Source organism: Anas acuta, chromosome 1, assembly GCF_963932015.1.
Source record: "Anas acuta chromosome 1, bAnaAcu1.1, whole genome shotgun sequence".
NCBI lineage: Eukaryota > Metazoa > Chordata > Aves > Anseriformes > Anatidae > Anas > Anas acuta.
This window is the reverse complement of record NC_088979.1, coordinates 93,008,042-93,031,039: the sequence shown is the minus strand read 5'-3', so window position 1 is coordinate 93,031,039 and position 22,998 is coordinate 93,008,042. Positions and strand designations below refer to the sequence as shown.

General features: G+C 43.4%; 1 protein-coding gene across 5 annotated transcripts in view; it reads right to left on the bottom strand.

Moving 5' to 3' along the window:
- The window catches only part of ERG (ETS transcription factor ERG), a 149,147-nt gene extending 138,065 nt beyond the window's left edge, over positions 1–11,082 (bottom strand). The window contains exon 1 of one of the 5 annotated variants that reach the window (XM_068688074.1): positions 10,761–11,082. The gene's annotated coding sequence lies outside the window, so the exon portion shown is untranslated. Of the gene's footprint in view, positions 1–9,768; positions 10,197–10,760 lie in introns of those variants that run through there. The other 4 variants (XM_068688066.1, XM_068688046.1, XM_068688020.1 and 1 more) reach the window with 4 other exon arrangements.
- Between the last annotated feature and the right edge of the window lie 11,916 nt (positions 11,083–22,998).

Here is a 22,998-nt window from a genome sequence, read left to right as displayed (position 1 = left end):
AGGGCAGCTTGCTGGCACAGGCACATACCTGCCAGTGGTGAGAGAACATGAATCTGTCTATGTGGGGCTATTTCTGCCTTTCTCGTGCAATCATTTCTCAGACCACTTTCTAATGTCTTCCAGACCACCAGCAGCCCGCAGACCATATGTTGAGTAACACCGCCATAGACTAACTGGTTAATGAGTTACTCTCACAGCCTGCAATAAGGCTCCCCTTAGGAGCTGGTAGACATTGCATTGCCTGCCAGCAGGCATAGTTGAGAACCGGCTCTCAACGGCTGTCAATACCTAATTTAAAATGCTTGTAATTATAACAGTACAACAGTAACATTATGTTTACCTAAAAGCCAAGTTCTTCATTCCTCCAGGCAAATTACAGCCAGGCACATACACACAAAAAGATGGGGGTAAAGTTTTAATAACTTTAGGTTTGAAGCAGCAAAAAAACTCTCAGGTGTGGCATAGCTAATCCTAGCGCATCACCAGCTGAACCACTCTGCAGTAACCTTGTGTTCAAAACAGAGGGATCCTGGGCACTGAGGTGCTGCTTCTTCCCTGTGTGAGTTCATCTTTTAAAACTGTTACCGTGATGCTGAGAGCCAGCGTGCTGGCTGCCTGATCATGGAAAACTTCTAACCAGTACCAGCTCCAGTCAAAAATTATGGTTAAAGTTTCCCCATGGTAACTTCAGCTCCATACCAGACAATGTGAGCAGGGCTGAGAAGAGACATGGCTTCATGTCTATTTACCGTATCAGACTAGTGACAGTCTTGCATGTCCCAAGCCTGTGGTGGTTTTCCTCCCTCTTCTTGCTTGCTGACATGATCTGTCTCACTAAGAAAAGGAGCTGATGCATGAAAGGTGATGCGCTTTGGCTGTAAATGTCATCATATCCAAAACACCTTTCAAATTTAGAACAGAAAAAAATAGGATTCCCCTGTGATAGGAAGCTACTGGGTCCTGTGAGGAATTAAATTAGGAGACCTTGACAGCAAATCTTCCCTGAATCCTTGCTGCCAAGGAACTGGAAGGAGGCCAGAGACTGAGCAGGAGGTAAGCAGGTGTATGACCCAAGTCTCCTCATACAGGAAAGATGAATCCACGCAGAGAAAGTGAAAACGCTCTGAGTTCATTCAAGGGAAATTCTACCAATAGGAAAAGCAGTGCCTGTTTCCTGTGTTAAAGTCAAGGTTGAGATTTCGTCCACTGAACAACAATTCAGAGTTTTCAAACTCTTTCATGGGTTATTCTGGAATGGAGGAGGAGGAGGCATGTGTGGATTGGTGTGTTTTTTGTTTGTGTGTTTGTTTTTTCCATGTAAAGTCAACTGAAAATGGTAAATATGTTAAACACGCTTTTTTTTTTTTTTCCCCCCCTCAAGAGAGTAACTGGTCCAGAGGAGAACAACAGGACTGACAAACTTGCAGATGTGGTGAATACACTACTCATGCTCAGTTTTGTTGGACCAGCCGGGCTATGAGACAGGAGTTTAAAAATTCAGCATTACCTACTTAGCTGTGAGTGACTTTTTGTGAAGTCCTTTGCCTCACTAATCCTTCCCCTGACTACCCACTGAACAATGCAATAAATACGGAAGAGTCAATGTCCACTACAGCCTCCCTGGGGCAGGTCCACAGCTGACACAGAAGAGCCAAGGTCAATTAACTTCACCGTGAGCCTGCTGGCACGAGGATATTATCATCATCCCACATGCACATCAACAGTACCTCTTCAGGATCCTGGTTGCCAGTGATGATTTGTTTCCTTGCAGGTCCATAAACACTGACGGCTTACGTCAATGTGGTTTCAGGCTCATTTTTAGCTCAGACCACTCGCTTTGCATGGTCCAAGAGGAACCCAGAGTCGATGGTCAAAAGGATTCTCACTGTGCTCTGCACAAGTTTACTGATCAGAAGTGTACTTCTGCAGAGGAGTGAGGATGCCAGAAATCAGGGCAGAAAGCTCGCCAGAATTCATCCAACCATTCAGACAGGAACTGGGAATCACACTTTTCCACTACAAATGTTTAAACTATCCAAACCCAAATCCCCTCCCCATGAAATCCAAATGCTTTCTTTCTATTTTCCCTTGTGTTAAACATATGTTACATATGCATTACAAAACTTGCACACAATTTGTCCGGTTTTGAAGCGAGGACTGAAGTGCAGCAAACACACATTTCTGCTTTCCAAGAGAAGTGCCAGAGAAAGTACTCTATTTTTGTAAGAGTTTAAAGGGCATGGTCAGAGAAGTGACTATGTAAAAATGGCACCTTTTCATCCAGCAGATCTGTTCCCAGTGAGCATTCTGACTCATGTCTGCTTACTTTGGTGACCAAAATAGATTTTTACTACTTCTCACTCCTCTTTAGCCCTGCAGAACCAACACAGCAAGTGAGGAGTTATATAAATCCTACACTGGACCAAAACCCACAGGGACTTGTGAACTGCGCATGAGGTGCAGGAGCGAGGGCGGGATGTGCATCTGAGGGCAGCTGCAGGGGCAGAACCACGATCCATCATTTTCCCTGTCCCATGCCACACACGGCTCATCACAGGGGGTGTTGATAACCAAAGGAGAGGGGAGAGGAGAAGTCCCCTTCCCTCTGTCCCCACACCCGGCAACAAACCTGACCCTGCAGCATCTCTGCTCTACGCTCCTGCAGCCAAGGCCAAAGGTGGACTCTGGGAGATTTCAGCCTTGTACCCCCTGTGTATCATCTGTATGGCTCTATCACCTTTCCTTCGCTTGCCTTCATGATCATAATGGACACTTAATAGAAAGACAACAGGGTTTATTCGTTCCTAACTTACTGTAATTATATAAAAAAAATACAGTTAATGTTTTCATTTTTTCTATTTTTTCTAATGGAGTTAAAAGAGATAGCCATGCAGAAAGCACAAAAGGTCTTTCCAGTGCTATTTCTAATGCTTCTATCATTGGTGATAAAACTGGACAGTAAAAGGTGTGTGACAGTAAAAATGAAACTATTATGTACTGGGTCAACTTTAAAATGAAAATAATAAATAGCAATAAGATTAATTCCCAGTCAGACTGTAAAACATTCATTTGGTCTCTCTGCTGTACTTTTATTTATGCTTTTCATTCTGTCTCCCTAAGATCAGCTGCTGGGGCCTGGCTCGGTCCCCAGATGCAGAACTCATTGCAGTTAACTGCAGACAGCTGATGGCCAAGACACCTAGTCCTGTGACCAGCAGTCCCACCTCCATTGATGGACAGAGGCTGCCTTCCCAGGGACTTTCCCAGATGGTCATGATTGTCTCAGATTGGCAAGACTGGCCAGGAAGGGAGCTGACACAATTACCGTTCACTAGTTGCTAGGTTTTTAGATGGCTACAGCTAGGTGAGGTGAATCCTGTACTTGCAAAGAAGTTTCTTCTGGTTCACTACAGCACATCTGACTACTCTGCATAGAAGGTGGAAGAACCCAAATCTCAGATTTCTCTGCACTCTTCATTTCAAGAGCATGATGAATTGCTTTGCTGACATGAAACCTTGGTTGTGCCTACTAAGAGGTGCTCTTTGTGGTTTCAGGATGTTGACATACATATTGGTGACAGATGATTTGGCTTGTCCTGATCGCTAGAGATACAGAGCATGTTACAGACTGTTTGCTATAAATTCATAAAAATACCAGAGAACTTATAAACACAGCAAAGGAATGAAAAGTACTGATCTGAGTTCCCAGTTTCACATTCTAAGCAAATATAAAGAAACTAGGGAAAAGGCACAAAATGCCTACCAGTCTTCATTTGATTTCAAATTCTTTTTTTTTTTTTTCTTCTTCAAACCTGCTTTTAATGCCACAGGCACAGACCTGTGTCTAAAACTCTGTAAACCTTTGAAGAGCCAACTACAGTCAGAAAAATCAGTGCTACAGTAGTTCTTTGGAGAAATGATTGGTAACTTTTACCATACCTGCTTCACAAGGGTCCTGCAAATCAGCTTCTTTTCCAAGCAACATTTGCAGTTTAGTCTCAGCACAAGTTGCTATGCAATGTATTAAAGTTACTTTTGTAGTTATACTATAAATCTTTTCTGTATAATTTGTGAACTCTATAGAGAACAGTCCATTTTATAAACAGAACTTTAAAACACCAGGTTTAAAATTTATTACAGAGTTCATTCAGAACTGACAAAGACTTCTTAGAAAACTGAATTTTGCTTCAGACTTCCCTTCTGTATAGCTACTAAGCTTTTTTCTTTTTAAAGACCTTTTAATTGTTTTAATTACACAGAAAATAAAAATATAATCAATGATAAAAATGTGATTTGTCTAAAGTACATTTTCTTCCATTGCCATGTTTGTTTGGTTTTTATGCTGTCATTACATAACAGCAATTTGCAAGGATACTTTGTGCAGCTCAGTAAACCTGTATTATTTTTACACATGCACTCAAATATACTAACACAAATCACATGCTAACTGCATACAGTACATCTATTAAATGTCAAAACACATATGTGACTTCTTGGAAAAGTGTGCTTCCGACAAATCAGATCAAACATACTGCATACATCCACACTTAGTAAGCTGAAAACTAAGTAATAAACTCAATGCAAAGTCAGAATGCATTATGAAAAGCTCAAACTAGTAAATCTACATGACTTACAAATTAGAAGAAATCAATCAGATTTTGAAAAATATTTTGCTGGATATTGCAAGCTGCTTGCTAGTCCTAGCCCACCACTCTCAGCAGTAGAAAAATTAAAAAGAAACATTCTGATGCATATTTACTAGCAGCCCAGTGTTAGCAAAAAATAGACCCTTGCAGACTACTTGTAGCAGCCAGTGGAAATACAAGAAGCTTGCTCAGCAGGCAGTGTATTTGGGATGAGAGGAGGTTAACTGAGAAGAGCATCTTCTCCTGACCCTCTTGCACCTGCACAGCCTTAATTCAGGGCTGCTGCTACCACCCAGCTGCATCCCAGCTAGCAGCCCATGTGCTGCAGGGACAGCCCTGACCTCCTCACTGGAGATGAAGGTGTGTGTTAGCCACCAACAGCATTCCCTGATTTGGTAGTGATGCACCCCGAGACCTTTGTGTTGCCCCATCCAGTCTGGCTCCAAGAGTTGCTCTCAAGCAGTGGCTGGCTCTTCAGCCAGGGCAAAGTCCAATAGTCCTGTTCCTGTTTCTTTGTGAGGTGAAAAGAAAACAAGCCTGTTTCATTACAGACCTCCTGCAGAAACTCGAAAACTTGGGTGTCTAAACTACGCTGATTGAAACCACATTTGAGCTCGTATTTGCTTAACTTGCCCAATGCAGTACTGCAAGTCTGCCGGTGCTGATCATTTCCTACAAGCCAACCCTTTTTTTAAGTCAGCAGCTAATTAGGTATGTGTAGTTCAAAGCCACAGACTACCTGACAAATTCAGAAGACCTGAAACACAACAGAAGTCAAGATTCATTTGCATGAGCAACGTTTTGAAAGGGGCAGCTGCTTTTCAATGCTCTACCAATATTACACAGCATCTGAGCAAACGGGCCGTCTGCGGGCTTCTCTCTGCTGGAAGGATCAGCAGCAGCACAGCATTGCCTAGCAGATAGTGAGAAGGCTCAAACCAATGCTACTGTCAAGGCATTTTAATAAGCACCTGGATATCGTATCACTTAGCATGCGCATTAGAACAAATCAAAACAAAAGATCTCAATTCAACAGCAAGCCCTGGCTTTCCGACCCGTTGTGCACGAAAGCAAGCTCCCAGACACAAGTGGTCACACGGAGTTCAGCTGAACAGCTTGTGTGGCTGCAAGCTGAGGCCCTTCCTCTCGAACCCCTGTCTATCAAAGTGTGTTGTATCTCCAGCTAAAATGAAAACATATGTTTATTGTTTTCTCTTTGGGCAGACAAATTAATATTTATATGATGCTTTATCAAACAAAAAATAACTATCTATTTTGTTCCTGGAATAAGTTTTTCTCATTGGAATGAAGTTGTGCCAAGGAGGGATTTCATCTGATGCAAGCAGCATGCAAGAACAATCCACTTCCCATGAGAGCTTTCCAAATTAAAAAGCGGTGTTTCAGAATGTGCCACAGAAAAGGTAAGCTCATGAAAATGAACGCTACACCACAGTCTCACATGCAGTCAAAGAAAAAGTGCCACCGAGGTTAATAGGAGATACGCTTACAACAGAAGTGCGGGAAGCAGACTGTGCAAATGGCATGTTTTCTCTAGATCAAATATCATTTTAGCTCTTAAACAACATAAAAACGTCTCACTGCATACATTTTAGTTTTTGTACATACACCGATTAACAAGTACATGCACTATGTCTACAGCATAACAAACTCTTTGCATTTCATTGTGAAATTGCTGTTTCTCATATTCAATCAAGCCCTCCAGATTATACACATACCACTACATATAAATAGAAGAGGTTAAAATGGAGTTTAAATATAACAGATATGTCCGCAACTCCATATTTAGATATACCCTTTAATTTTTTTTTTTCTTTTGCCTACTTTTTACTGACATTTAAATTTAGCTAAGTAATTTAAGACTGCCAGTTTTCTACCTACACTAGTTAACAACACTGTGAAGGAAATATATTAGATCTTCTCTGTTTATTTCATTACATTCGAAATGCCAAAGTAACACAAATTCTTGTGGCTCAAGTCTTCAGCTCGGGTGAAAGATAAAGTGATGCTCAACTTTACAGGGAAACTTGCTTGACTAAAAGCGCATGACCAGAGACACACTGGGAAATCAAAAATACTCTAGTGGCTATGAAAGTGGCCTGTTGTGGGCACAATGAAAACCAGCGTGGTATTATTGCACACAAGGTAATTCTTGCAACCCAAGGCAAACACCATTGCAATACAGACTGAAAATATCTTACGAACAAAAACTTTTTTTTTCTCTTTTTAACAAAAGCATTTAAAATAAACTGTGTGGGAAAAGTGCATAAACTAATCCCTGGCCTACCTTCGCTGTGCAACAGGACAACACAATATGCAGCACCAGATGTTCAAGCCCAAGCCTGCACCAGAGCCCATAGCTGGTATAGATCAGGCCCAAAGGGCCCTCTCTGACCATACCCCCATGTCAGCAACTACCACCTAGAGTTCAGGCCAGACACTTTTACAAAACTGCTTGCATGATTAACAGAAATACTGTTGACCTTACAGCTGTCTTTTCCCCCAGAAGTAACATATTCACTTAAAAGAAAATGACAAGGTTCATGATAATGAAAAAGAAGAAAGGAGAGGAAAGAAGGAGAGGAAAGAAGGAGAGGAAAGAAGGAGAGGAAAGAAGGAGAGGAAAGAAAGGGAGAAAGGGAGAAAGGGAAAAGAAAAGAAGAAAGGGAGAAAGGGAGAAATGGAGAAGAGAAAGAGAGAAAGAGAGAAAGCCAATAGGTATTTCAAGGGAAAGGGTTCACTTCTACTCAAGCGTTTTAAATGAGTTTGCTGTTACCTGCTAATAACTCAAGTGTTTAGTAATGCAGAGGCAAGGAAAGGAAGGAAATGTAACATAACTTTTCAGAGCTACCAGATGCCAATAGCACTGCAAAAGCTTTTCATGTGTTTTTGAACCTCTGCGGAGGACATATAATGAAGAGGAGAAACTGTTGCATATGCGGATCTCAATTAAGCAGTCAAAATGAACTGCTCTGCAGAAGGAGAACCAATGCAATTAGCCTCAAACTTGGCTAGAAAAGCACTGGTGTTCTGTAGAGGGTGCAAGGGGAGAGGATTTGCCTCATCAGTAGCCAGGTATTTTGTTCATGTGATGTTGTTCAAACCAACTGGACTACAAACAACCATCAGGGGATTTTGTGTTTGTTTACACAACTCCATGCATGCACAGAAAATAAACTTCCCCCAGAAGAGCAGGTAGGACAGACACATCCACATTGCAAAGGCGAAAGTACTGTTTTTTTGGGGGGTGTAATCATAAAACGAACACTAGCAACTGTGCATTCAAACTGCAATTTCAAACAGAAAAGGGCTAGCCTGTTAACATACAAATGATTGTACTTGCAATCAGAGACTGTACTTGTGAATTTGTAACAATCTGTGTTTTAAGCTCATAGCTCATATCACTAAAACTGCTCAATGGACTCATATGCCCCAATTGCATTGGCATCTGACAAAGAGCTCAAACAGTTTAAAAAAAAAAAAAAAAAAAAAAGAGAGAGAGAGAGAGAGAGAAGCCCCATGGTTCGTGCTGCTTATAAACCATTGGAAGAAAAATAAGCCTAATAGATGTCTATTAGTATATATCTTTAGGAATCAAATCTACATAAATTATAAGCAAAACACCTCAGGAGCAAAAAGTCTGACTAATCACATCTCGGACTCATACTGACAGATCATTTATAAAATTCCTGCAACATGTAACTCTACCCATGCTATAGGATTTGTTTAACTTTGGGGACTCAATTGTGGGAGGTGGGGACAGATGCTATTCAAAGCTCTAAATCCTGAAATGGTTTTGGAGGTAGTGATTTTTTTTTTCTTGCAAAGTTTTTCAAAGAACTGCACAGCATGCTATCCATTGTTTGCCTACATATATGTACAAAAGAAAGAGCTAACATTACTCTTTCAATACACACTTTTTTTAATGTCCTTTAAAAATAGGTAAGATAATCAATATCAAAATACAGTCGTCCCACGTGAGTATGGCTTAGTTTGTTTAGCCTTTGTTTATTTCCATTTAATTAGGAAGTTGTCAAACAATGTCTAAGGACCCTTTTCTTGCTTGCTTTCCATATCACTCAGGTGTGTTTGAAATCACACACCTGATGCATATATCCTGATGAAAGGTTACCTTTCATGCCTTATTGAGAAGCTGTCTTTGTCTGCCCCACTTGTTTCAATGAAACCAGGGAAGTGGTTAAAGGGTTAAACTAAAGGAATGTGACATTTCTCCATGTGCAGTTCAGAGACCTATCCTGGTTTTCCTAATGGACTCAAAATTACATGGGTAGAATGTGATTTCCAATGTATTACTTTAGAGCTGAAGCAGAGAGTGTTAATTCGGAGAATGACATTTTGAATACAAATAATTAAAAATAAAAAATAAAATAGTGTTTATTTATACTGCGGGTTCTCTGTAAAGGCAGCAATGAATGGAAGTTTATGTTAGCCAGAACTTGCAACTTCAGCTTTTGCAAATAAGATTATGCACACTCCAAAGTCTACAGGAAAGTCATCTGGTCACCAAAATAGAGCTCTGCTTATTGTATGGAAGCGCTTACTCTAAAAAGTACCACAACCACGTCCAACCTTCATCGGACCAACTCAGGTAACTGAAGGTTCTCCTACATCCAAGAACCAGCCAGCTTTTAGAAAAGACAGTCTAGGTATTAGTTAATTGAATGACGAATTGCCGAAAAAATTAGAAAGGCACCGACGCCGCTATAACAAACCAGGAAAAAAAAAAAAAAAAAAAAAAAAAAAACAGAGAAAAAAAAAAAAAGTGTGGAGGGGTATTTCATAGCCTGACGCCCGACGAGACAGCAGGCAAACGCCTTAAAACGAAAGTGTCACCGCTCTAAAATAAAGCCGGCGGCGAAGGGAAGGGCAAGTTTGCGCAACCGGCGGCCGCGGGAGGATGCTCGGCTCCCGCTACCGCCCCGACCCCCGGCCTCGGGGTGCCGCAGCCCCTCGCCCCCCTCCGCCCCTCGCTGCCCCCCGTGCCCATCTGCCCCTCTCCCCCCTCATCCCCCGACCCCATTCCCGCCCCGTTGCGGCCCCCCACCGTCGGGGCACGTCCGAGCGGCCGGGGGCAAGGACTTACCGGGCCGGGCAGGGGTCGGGGGACGGGCGGGGATGGGGCGGGAGGGGACGGGGCCCGGACGGGGCGGCCGGGGGGTGAAGAGGAGGAGGAGGAGGGGAGGGGGGAGGAAGGCAGCGGCCGGCGGCAGCGTGAGCGAGGAGGGAGTGAGCGAGCTTGGGGCTGGCGGAGCTGCGGAGAGCAGTGAGTCACTGGAGTCGGGCCGGGCTCAGCCCATAGCGCTGGCCGAGGGCTCGGTGCGCCTCTTGGTTTCTCCAATCGCCGAGCGGGGCAGCCGCTGCTCCCCGCCGCTCCCCGGCTCCCCCGCCGCCGTCGGGGCGGCCCCGAGCTGCCCGCCGGGCACCCGCACCCCCCGGGCTGCGGGAGGAGGCGGCGGGGACCCCCCTCTCCCTCCCTCCGCAGCCCCCCGAGCCCTCCCCCAGGCGCCCCCCGCTCCGCACGGGGGGGGGGCGGCAGGGGCCGGGCGGAGCTGGAGGTGAGCGGGACCGGCGAGGGGAGGGAACGGGGCGAGAGGGGCTCGGCGCGGCAGCTTGCTCCTCCCGGGGTCGTTTGGAAAGGGTAGAAAAAGAGTGCGGGTCGTGGGGGGACCCGACGTGAAGCCCACGCCTGGCCTCTGCCCAGATGGCTCCGGGGTGCAGAGAAATAAAGAGGGAGCGGGGAAATTGAAGGACAAGAGCACGGTGCGGGCAGCGCCGCAAGCCGGGCTCTGGAGAGGGGATGGATGGAAAGGGGCCGCATCCGGAGCGGGGAGCAGCCTTGGGCCCTGGCAGGGCGCTCACCTGGCACACGCACAGCACACACAGCGCACACTCACGCAACACACGCACCGCACACGCCAACGGGAAGCCCGGCGGCAGGAGGCAGGACCGCGGCGGTGCGCTCCATCCCGTCCCGTCCTGTCCCATCCCATCCCATCCCATCCCAACCCTTCCCATCCATCCCGTCCCGTCCAGTCCCGACCCGTCCTGCCCTCCCGCCGCCCCGGGGCTCCTTACCGGGGCGCCGCTCCTGCCCTCCGCCGCGCTGCCCCGGCCTCCCCCGGGCACGCCTCGACCCCCGCCGAGCCTCCGGGCATCACCCTCCGCCCGGTCACCCCGGCGCTTCTCAGCCAGCGGTCAGCGCCGAGAGCCGGCGTACAATGCAGAGAACCCGAGTACTCCCTTAATTAAAAAAAAAAAAAAAAAAAAAAAAGGAAAAAAAAAGATATAAAAATAAATAAAAAAAAATTAAAAGCGTCTCAGTTTTTAAAGCAGAACTACATAATGTATTAATTGGTTGCTATTAGCATGCAGTTTTATTGAGCATAGCACACAGAAGTCTGATTGTGAGCGAGGAGTGTTTTCAATGAAAGTGGAGTTATTTTAGCTGCAGACATGTTTACATTTCTGTGGTTTAGTCTATAACTTTCTCTTTTTCTTGCTTCAGAATTCTGCTCCATGAAGCAAAGCCCTTAGCTCCCAGACATTCCAAAAAGTCTGCCAAAATAATAGAAAAAAAAAAAGGAGAAGAAATAAAAAAACACACACAGAGACCCCCAAGTCTGGGTCAGGCTCAGGGCTGGATATGGGCAGAGTGAGCATACCCCCTCCTCACTCTCTCTCCAGTCGAAAAGCCTTCAGGGCTCCATTTCCTGTTTTTAAGGAAAAAATAAAGCGGGTCTAGGACTGATTTTAGACACTGCCTAGACCAGGGCTGGTGGGTGCCGAGGACCTTTAACTCTCTCGATGCCAAAGGGTACCAGATAGTGTGCCGATTCCAGCAGACCACATGCTCCCCTCCCTCCGAGAACTGCCCTGGGAGCACGGTGGCTTTGGACTGTACTGCCTTTGGGTCTAAGGATATGACCCAAAGGTCCTGAGCAACAATCCAGTCCATGTCCAGCTAAGGTAAACAAAGCAAAGAGCCAAAATGCCCCAAAAGTGGGACCTGCTGGAGCAGCACCCACCTATGGCAATCTCCCGGTGAGCCCGTGTAGTCTCTTCCCTGCAGGTCAGGGTGCAGGGATGGGGAGCATCTCACTTTCCTCCTCACCTGCCCCCACTATAGATAAATGGCCTTGCTCCTGTGGCCTGAGAGAGTGGGCGTGAAAACATCCCGAGCTCTCAGGCATTAAGTCCACAGCTTAGGAAAATCAAAACGGAGCAGTTTGGTTAAAATTAGGAACATGAGCTGGTGAATGAAGCAAGAAGCTCACAGACACCTCCCCACAAAACTACCAAGTCGAGTTTTCCACTTAGAGGCTTGCTAGGTTATTATATAAATAGAAACAGAGAGATCAGAATAAAGCATCCCTGTAATGAAGGGCTGTGCCTTCAGCCAGTCAGGGAAAAAACACAGAGAGGTGGCAGGACAGAGGATACTGCTGCAGGAGCAGTAAGGACCTGGCTGCTGTGGCCCTGGGGAGGTCTCACACATCCCTGCCCTGAGCATCCTGCCCTTGAGCAATGCAAATCCTCCAGTGGGGCCAGGGAGGAAAAAAACAGAGCCAGGCTTCTCAGCCAGCCATGAAGCCATGCCCCCCCTGCCCCCAACACTTGCCTCTCAAGCTTGTCCCAAGCATTTTTAGGTACCCCCCTCTCTTTACACCTCTCCCCCTCGTTTTATTTTACATGCCAGATGACTCCTGCATATTTGGACCTTTTGCTTTTGAAGAAGCCAGAAAGCATTATGATTTCCTAATGCTTAAAAAAAGAAAAGAAAAAAAAAAAACACCTTTCCTTTCCCCAAGATGTTTTGTATTAATTTAAGTATTGGTTCCTGGTTCATGTCAGGCCCTTTCTCAATGAAATGTCCTGCGTGGGCTGTCACACCTGCTAAATATAATCCTCTCTTTCTTTTGATATTCTGCAAAGGGCCTTTAAAGGTTCACATCCTCCAGTCTGGAGATTTAATTGCTTCATCTCAGATTTTAAAAAGCCTTGTAAATTTCTGAATTTTGTTGATTTCAAAGCAGAGGAGGGGGATGCGATGGGGATGTGAGGGTTGCAAGAGGTGATGCCGAGTGCCCCATGCCATGCTGACACTGCCAAGCCTCATAAAAGCCTGGAGCCACTGTCCCATCCAGCAGGTCCTGCTCTTTGGGGCAGACAACTTGAGCTGTTTTTATGACTTACCAATGAGTTAAATATGAAAATAGTAGCCTATTTCGCTATGGTAAATGCTCACCAGGGAGGAAATCACAGATTCTGTTTTATAGAAGGTAATGGAGTGAGATTACCCGCACTAATGTACTTAACTCTTCAGAGAACGTAAATCTTGCAGTAAGACAGCCCTGAAACAAGTTGGTCCCCAAAACAAACCATGGCTGGCATTGGTTTTGTCTCCATGTTGTGCCAGTGCTACCGGGTTTGTGGTGTGGTGGGGTAATGCTGTGCTCAGCCCCCTGTCTGGGAGCAGAGGGGGCTCCCATATGCCCTGGGGAAACAAGGACAGAGTTGTCCCTCCCCTGGGACAGGGAAGGCACAGTGGGACAGGAGGCAGAGCTGTCAGTGAGCTGCCAGGTCTGCTGCCACCATGCAGCTCTGCTGCATCCACAGACACCCTTAGCAATACACAGTGACCACAAACAGGCCTGTGAAAGCACATCACCCATCACTTCCATCAATGTGGGTGACACAATGGAGAGGGGCAGTGGCTTTCATCCATCACCTTCAAATGCAGAGTCCCGTGCTGTCACTCTCATGCTGATGCAAGCAGGTAGCCACCCAAAAAGATATGAGACGCGAATGTGGTTTAGTGGCAGGACTCAGTGGGTCAGGATGATGGTTGGACTTGGTGATCGTGAAGGTCTTTTCCAACCCAGATCGTTCCATGATTATGGTTCTGTGGTGGAGCACCTCTTACACAGCTGCTCTGCCTTGTTGTGGTCAGGGACCAACGTTTAAACCACTGCCCAATAAACCCATCTTCTGCTGATTCTTTACACCCCGCCCGTGCATCCAAAAGTCTTCAGTTTAAACCTCTTTGCTACAAGATTACAGCCTAGGAAAGGAGCAGAGGAAGGGGCAGCCACTTGGTAACTGGAGCCTCTCCGGCTGTGCCACCAACCCTCACGGTGACACTGGATGTCCTCCTCTGCCAGCAGCCCCAGCTCACATGGCCCAGCAGCTGTCCACTCAGCTGCTTGCTCTGCCATAGCAGCTGGCCCCAAAACTGTCCCCTGTGTGGGGACAGAACCTGCCTTGCAGACTCCTCCCTGCAGCTTTCCCTCACGAGGAAGAAGGAAGCTTCCAGGAGTTTTTTTCAGATGAAGACCAGGCCTTGGAGCACTGCTTCTTGTTAAGAAGTCACCCGTGGAAAGGAAAAAGTGTTCATGTCATTCTCCATCTCCTCAGACACAGTTTTCAAAATGCAGGTCTGAAATGAATGATCAAGAAGACCAATTTTTCACGTTTGGAAAATGGAAAAAACATAGCCAGCTATTTTCCTCTATTTCTTTCAAAGCAGTGGACCTATGCAAATGCATTTCTCTCACAACAGCCTACGATAACTCACAGTCCCTTAATGTTAGCACATGTGCCTTCTTGCTTGGGACTGGACCACTTCAGTGGTGCACAATTACTAGGGTGAGCCCCATCCCATGGGGAAGGAAAAAGTTTCACAGTAGCTAAACACTGGACCAGCGACCCACTTACATCTCATTCATCAGCATGCCTCCATTTCTTTTAGCAATGGGCAAATACTGTGTAGTGCTTGGAATTTCATAGAAGTTTCAAGTTTCTGGGTCTTTTTGTTTGTTTGTTTGTTTCAGAACAGAAAAAGAGGAATTATCATGGCTCTCCTGCATTACAACAAATAAATAAATAAATGAAGTTCTTTGTCCAGTCCATAATTCCTGGGTTACCTCCATGCCAATAGCTGAAGAGGCTTCTAGATTTTCTCTGCTTAAAAGCCAGAGGACAGGCTGTTAAAAAAAAAAAAAAAAAAAAAAAAAAGGCATGAGAAACTGTGGCTGGGCTTGTCACAAGATTATGTGGGTTTGGACAAATCACACGCCCGCTATGTGCTGCTGCTCCAGCACTCGTGAAAGTGTCTAGGCCCTATCAATCTCACAGGCATTTCAACTCCAAATCATTAAGTAGAATTGGTGAAAGAAGGACATTAGTGAAAAGCTAGTAACAATAATTATCATAGATATTAACAATAAAACAGAATACATGACATTTTTTCTATTAATATGAAACAAGATGAGTGTAGGGCAGATTATTTTACTTTTGACACTGTGTAACATTCTTTCATCATGAAATGCAGTCCTGGCACCTGATTTTCTCAATAAAATCCAGGAGAATTAAGACTTTATCTATGGATATACCATTAAGGTGTACTGGTCTGACAAAAAAAAAAAAAAAATAAAGAACACATTTACAAATATTACCTCTCACAAGTGTGGATGACGTTCATTAGTAAAGGTTCTCTCATGCAAAAATGACATTTAAATCAAGAGAGATAGACATTTATATTGATAAATCCTATTGCCTAGATATTAACAGGTAACTATTTTTCAAGTATTAGAAAGGATGACTTTTAGATCTAAAAGAAAAGTCATGGATTTGTTTGAGTCACAAACTGAACCCTGACAGCATTTTGGCAGTCTATGAGAAGCCCACTGGAGTGACAATCACTTTTAATTAGGGAGAGAAAGAGCATTTCATGTTAAAAGCCCTAAGGAGGCAAAAGAGACCACTTTGTTAAGAGAGAAATTGAAACTTTCCTGATTAAGTATGTGGTTAGATAAGGTATTCAGACTAATACGATATTGGTCAGCAGGATATTCAACACCAATAGCATATTCAGAACTGCTCTATCAATTTAAAACAATTCACACTGTTTTCTAAACAATTGGCTAAAAGGAATGGGAAACTCCTTCTTTGTTTGCATTTTTCATTTTTGTTATTTATTTTTTTTCTGTTTAAAATGATAGCTGAGATTAAAACACAAGCAATGTGTTAGCAGGAAAGGTCCAGACTTGAGACTCCCATGAAGTTCAGTGGAGTTTTTATGAGTCCACAAGTAATAGTGGAAGAAATTCAAAAATGTCAAAGGTCTGATCTGGCCCATGGGAAAGTTTGGATGCTTGCCTGAATCCCTCCTAAACTCTCCAATATGAGAGGAAACTGTCACCCCTCTTCCCTGTATTTTTGGCAGGTAATTCCCAGCCTAGGTAAAACAGAATATCAGAACAAGAAAATCTGAAATAAAAAAAAAAAAAAAAGGAAAAAAGAAAAGACTAAATAAACTCTCTGGTGCACATTTCAGCACCTAGAGCTGAACTTCAGATTCATTCCCAGTTTGGGGTGGGAATGTGAGGGACAGAATTTGTGTCTTTTTGTATTTTAGCCAAAGTATTTCCCCTCCCCTCTCTAAAGGGGCATTTCTCTGCATCGCTGCCTGGATCGAAGGAATAGCTCATCCGATGAATCAACACAGAAACTCTGAGCAGTACATCTTTGCAAGAACTGCAAACTTCTTCAACCACATGGTGAAAATTAAAAATAAGAAAGCAAAAAGTTGGAGAATTTTCAAAAGCCAGAAAGACAAAGCTAAGGTAGGTGACAAAATGCCGTATTTTCCAAAGTATGCATTTATTTCCCAGGGAAGAATTCAGCCAGCATGCAGAAATGACTCTGGTTAGAATGGCTGTTTAAATATAAAAGGCTCTAGATAAATAATGCATGAAGAAAAGCCTGACCAAAAATAAAATACTTGAACTGTTCAGTAGAGAGTGATTAATAAGTTTGAACACCATAAAGTTACTTGCTTATTATTTACACATCCTTACATTTTTACATTCCCTTTGATTATTTGGCATGTAGCAGTCTCTGAGGAGGCCACAGCTTACTACACATGTAACTCAACATAGATTCAATATCCAAATAAGTCACGTTTGTAGGATTTAAATCTGTGAACTGTTTGAATTGTCTCTCTTCTTTACATTAGTCTGCCCCTCTGTCTTCTGCATTTGTCATGGTCCCATCAAAATCCTTAGTTTTGCCTTCAGGTGTGCAAAATCCATCCTGTGTTGGTGTACAAGTGCCTATACAGATGGATATATGGCTTTGGCTAGTAGATTTGCATACACGGCTCTAGGAAATGTGGGTCTAGCATAGAGATTTGGTTCTTCCTCTATACCCATCTCTGTGCAGAGATCCCCATATCTCTCATTTTACCAGTCAATTCTTTTGTTTAGGCATTTAGCACAAGTTTTGACACCGTTTCTTTATTGGATGTGCCATAAAACAGATTAATATCTGAAATTATAGTCAGAGGACTATATTTTTGTTTTCCTCCCCTGGAAAACAAAAATCTCAGGGATATGAAAATAGGAGATCCATGATTTTCCACAGCTACTATTACATACACCCACATATGCACATATACATTTATTTTCACACCTAACTTGCAGCAGCAATGCAATCAAGTTCCATACACCCTAGAACTGATTGACACCTAGATTGCAGCAGGACAATCTAGGTGTCCATCTCTGCTGCCCTGCTGGTGCAGGTGCCTCACTGGAGAGGAAGGGAGAGGCCTCTGCAGAAGGTGACTCAGCTCTGGACATGACACTGAATCACTCCCTGGGTGACCACAAAGAAGGGAGAGAACCACCCCCTGCTTTCAGTGCTGAATTATGTGTCTGAAGTAAGTGATGGTGACGAGGCCTCTTTATTTTCAGGTTAAAGTCCAGTACATGGAGATGTGGGTGGTACGTCCATGTGTGGGGATGGGCATGCCATCAGAGATGCTTCTCAGACAGCACCTTCATGGAGGTCTCTGTGCCTGGCTGGTTGGTGGAATATGTCCTGTGTATCCCACAGCCCTCAAGTTTTTTCAGTATGAATAATTTTTGTTCCACATTTCTATCATACATGATCTTCTGAAACAATGAAACACAAAGAACATGTTTAATTCAGGTTAGCCATGTGGACCGGATAAAGGGAAGTCTATTTGTCTTGTCACAGGTGAAAAAAATGGCATGCTGAAGACCTATTTCTTTTTGACTTACAGTCTCAGAAAAGTTTGGATTATCCCACAAAGGGTCACACTTTCCTTGATTTTGTGTCTGAGCCCTTGAATTAAATGGAGAACACTGAAAGATGCTTATGGGTCAAGAGGGGTCTAGGCTCACATGCACTGCTTATTACTAAAAGCTAGCTATTCAAAAGCGTATCTCACTTCTGAAATATCCTTCTGACACTGTGGTTTTAAAGAAAAGTATGGGAATAGGCTCTTCAGACCAATAACTGATTTATTTTGTCAAATGACACACGTAGCATAGGTGTGCTAGACATAATGATCTGTCAGAATGGGGCTCATGAGAGATGACAATTTCCCAGGGCAGCTATGATTTTGCATGAAGTCTGAAGAAAGGCTTTGCTTCTCACCTGTATGTATTTGATGACACTCATGAATAGAATGAAGATCAGAACCCTCCATGTTCTTGAAAGGGGAAGGCCCTCCATGCTCTTGAAAATATTAGGAGGAATGTCCAGAAATATGCAACAGATGATAACAAGAGAGGGACACAAAACAACTGTAAGAAATCCTATGGTTTTCACTATCATTCATCAGATTATCATAATGGGTCCCATCTGGCCTTAAGATTTATGAAATTGATACAGTCTAGAATAGAGTCTCTGTAAGAAAAAATAACAGTTGCAGAGACTCACCTCAGTCCATGTGTCAATATTCTATCCTGATTTACAGCTCAAAAAATCCCTGTTTTAGTGAAATGAGCCCTTACTTTATGAACTGTGGCAAACCTGAGGCCAGTACCATGTTGAAATTAAAAGGAAACACTGAGAGATGGTTGCTGACAGGGAACCCAGCATTCAGATTCAGCAGCAGCATGTAGCTATCTATAGCGTCTATACCATACATACACACCAGCACAGGGCTCTGCTTTAGCAAGCAATTGGCTTTGTATTTCACTCCCTGTCACTGTGCAGCCATGTCGTGGGAGCCAGGAGATACTTACTGGCCCCTTCAGCATCTGTAAAGAAGGGCTGCCCAGTGCTAAGCTTTTTCTCTTTTTTTTTTTTTTGCGTTCCTTTTTTTGCCAAATGTGGTATTATAACTTAGCCTTATTTCTGCAAAGCTCTTTGAAACAAAACGATGAAAACCACTTCCTGTGATCATGTTAGATATCAGACATATGAGAAGAAAACACACATATATTTCACTTGACTTCAAATGTAATTGAAAAGGTTTCAGAAATATTGAGTTATTTTGCAGACTGCTGTCATCATTAGCAATTCCACAGGGATCTTCATTTTGAACAGGTAGATTTTGGCATTAATTTCCCTTTGCAAGGATGAGAAACTATTCACACAATCATTTCAAAGATTTCAAGCATTTCACATTTTACCATGATGGAAAAATGGGCGAAAATATTGAAAGGTTTGCTAAAGTAGGTGGATGAGCTTTTAATGAAAAGAACAGTTGGTTCTCCAGAAGCATGGGAATTTTTAGCAGGCATTGCATGCTTTTCCTCAGAAATGAGTGAAAACACTTCTGGTTTTCCAACTGATCTGCCATTTATGCAAAAAGCGTGCAGAAGGGCACTTTTCAATGGAAATAGTTTTGTTTTTTTTTTTTTTGATAGCAAACAGAAAACTTGAAATTAGGTGTTACAAGAGTCCAGATGAGAAAAGAAAAAAAAAAAACTTTTTTTTTTTTTTTTTTTATTTTAAGAAAAGAAGAAGCAAACCAAACCAAAAACAAGGGATAAACTTTTTACAAACATGTTTCTTCACTAATACAAGAGCCTTTTCTGTTTGGGGTAGAAATAGCCATTGCAGTGAACGCAAACTGCAACAGCATTCCCAGGACAAGTCACCAGAAATGCAAGTCAGAGAAAACCTAGCCTTTTGCTTAAATTGTGCAAAAACATCTTTCTGTGGAAATGATTCCCTTTTGATCTTTTTCATTTTCTTGATGTAGAAATAAAACAACTTAGAGTCAAATAAAAATCTGGGAACACAATAAGCAGTCTAAAGTTATATCACACTAGATAAAATTCCCTGGAATTATCTGTGAATTCACTGAAACTCTATTTTATTTTTTGTTAAAGGCAACTGCTTTGTTGAGGATGTAATGTATAGATTAAGACAGTACACTTAAACTCCAAAGTCTCCTTGGAGAGTTCTTTCTGGTATAAATCTGCTATCCTTTAACTTGGATTATAAACAATCTACATGATATGCACCTGGTTCTGGCAGGGTCTATATTATTTCACTCCCAAAAGCAGCTTCATAAAGAGAACACACTGCATTTCAACAGCAATATAAATAATGTTGCAGTTTGGGATCTCTTGTGCTGCTTTCATTTTTCTTTCTTTCCTTTTCATCTGCGCTGAACCACACCTCTCTAAAAATACTCACTTTCTTAATGAAAACCATATTTTTCAGCATTTTTTTCCCTGTGTGTGCATGACCTGTTGAAATGCCTGCACAATCTTTAATGTCAGCTTCAGACGACACGTGTCTTATGAAAGTCTGGGACCCAGCTCTCGTCTGGGCCTCCGAGATCTGTCCCACATCTTTATGAGAAAGAGGGACAAAACCTTCTGTTTTTGGCATTTTATATTGGAGTCTGCTTTAAGCTCAGAGAAAAAAAAAATAGCAACGTAGAGTCTAGACAGAAGAGATTGGGTTGAAATCTGGAAGCTATTCAGTGAGGCTACGGCACATGGCAGCTTGACTGCAGCAAGAGATCACATTACGCTGCCTAATTACACATGAAAAATGTACACATCACTTTTCTTAAATGCTTGGAAAAATAGATGTTCAGATGGCAATTGTGAGCCGTAGTAACAGAGCCAGTTGCGCATAGTTGGAACACTTCACAAATGGCATTTCAAAAGCCTGTGGTTTTTTGTTGTTTTTTTTTTTTTTTTTTTTTTTACAATGTAATTATTTTTTGTGTGTGTGTTCATGAAACAAATTCTAAAAAAGGTATTCTAAATTTAGCAGATGCCTGCTCTGGAGAGGGAATATGAAAAGGTGAAAACCCAACATGTAAGTAGAAAGAGTGAGGGCCTGATCCTGCTTCCTTGCCAGCCAAAAGGGAAATGTGACCCAACTTGCTTGAAAGTACTTTGGCCCACAGGCCTCAGTCCAGCGAACTCCTGCTCATCCGCTTGACTTGACTTAAATGGCCCCAAACATTTCCTCTGTTGCTGTAAGCAAATCTTATGATTTATATCTTCAATTGGCAGTGCTCACGTGAGTAAAGATAAGCAGAGGTCCAACTGTCTGCAGTACCTGTGGCCCAGAGATTATGTGGTTATATTCTTGCGCCTATGAAATGTTTGGAAATTTCTTACTAAGAATGGACAAGGAGGAAAAAAATCTCTTTTGAGCATGAAAGTCTCCTGTCATCATCACCTCCTCCCAACTTCCTCTCCCCAGGCCCTATTAATGGGTCCTGTTTTTACACCGCTCTTGTGATGCACTTGCCCCTTTCAGTGATGTGCTGAAATAGTTCAAGAGAAGTTTGATGAAGTCATTATTTTGTTTCAGTCAGCTCAAATTACATATGCTCTTCTTTTTAGCTTAAACACAAATGTTCAAAGAAGACGACTCCTAGGGAGAAAAAAGTTTTCCAAGCTATTTCCAATGATTTGCTACTTCAGTTCTTTGGTGTTAATGAGACATATAGGAGCAGACTTGGAAGAGAAGATGTTGTTGGTGTGTCTTTCTGTCACCAAGACTTTACTTTTCGTATGAGAAAGTTCCTCCAAAACCAAAAATCAAAACAACAACCACCACCACCAACAAATCCTGCAATCTAGGCACAGGATGGAACTTCTCTCCTCCTCTCTCAGATGAAAACATGAATGTCAGACTTTTCTTTGACTTTTCCAAGGGTTTTTATATCCCGAGCTTTGTCCGATGTGGTGGCTTCTGTATCTATTTCGAATGTTTCAGGCAATTCAGTACTTTCAGAAAGAAATGTCAGTAGGCATGGAAACTCTGTCAATACATGCCCCCAGCCTGGGGCAGGTTTCTCCCCCCGTATGCTCAGCCAGGACCTCCAATTAACCTCCTGCTCTGAGCAAGCCCCACTGTGGCCACCAGGCTCTCCCCTTGCCTGCACCCTCCACGTGCCTTCCCCAGCTCCGTCTCTGGAGCGGGTGGACAGCCAGACCTTGGCTGAACTGCTGATCCTGCCAGACACAGAGGAAAGAACATCTTGTAAAGTTTCACTGCTGTTGTTATTATTAAAGCGGACAGAGCACAAAGTAGCTCTCCAAACTATCTGGCAAAACTGACCTGCAGAAAAGTCCTTCAGGACAAAAATGATAAGTTCTGGATATAGGAGGAAGCTTCCCAGTTCAGGGAGATGAATTGCACTGAAATGGCTGCTTTCAGCCCCAGAGTGGTTTACTGCACTGATTATTTTACCACAGCTCTCTGTAGCACCTTCCTCATTTTTTCCCTTTTATGGCATGACTGAAAAAAAAAAAAAAAAAAAAAAGAAGAAGAAAAAAAAAAGGTACTTTGCTGCTCACACAACCTGTGCTAGCAGGGATCCCACCACCAGACCTTCTTCTGGGAAAAGCAGGAGCCACAGCCACCTGAAGGCCCATGCTTTTCCCCTCTGAAGCGAGCAGGAACCATTGTGGGCAAGGGCTTCCTACCCAGGCTGGCCTCTGCATGGGTTTGGAGCAGATGGACAGGCCTCATCACTGAGCAAGGAGCTCGGCCCTTGCCTCTCCTGGGCATCTTTGCACTGTGTATTTTGCATGCCGCTGTGGTCAGGGGTGGCGGCACCAAACCCTGAAAGCCCTTCAGCAAGCTATGGGCTCGTCTTCTAGTAGGGTCAGCCTTGCATGTAATTTATGAGAGTTGTGGTAGGCCGGCTACTCACTCACTGTTTGCCATGAATTTTAAGTAAAGTTAATGTTTTCACTTCTGCTCGCCTTCTGCAAAGCCACGGGTGAAGGAGGAGGAGTGATCACAGGAAACAAAATGCTTCCTTTGGTCATCCCTCTCACCACAGCCAAGCTATTTTTAACAAATCTGATTAAAAATTATACAATGCTGTCTTTTCTGGAATCTGTTTTACTGAACAAGTACAAAATAAACCAAGACAGGAAAAATGCACCATTTGGAGCAGCTCTTTTGCTGCAACCGATTTAGCAAAACAAGCCACAGGGGAATGAGAATGGCTTTCTAGAACTGCTTCCTGCGGTCATCCCTCTCTCTCCGTGGAAGAGAGGAATATTTTAAG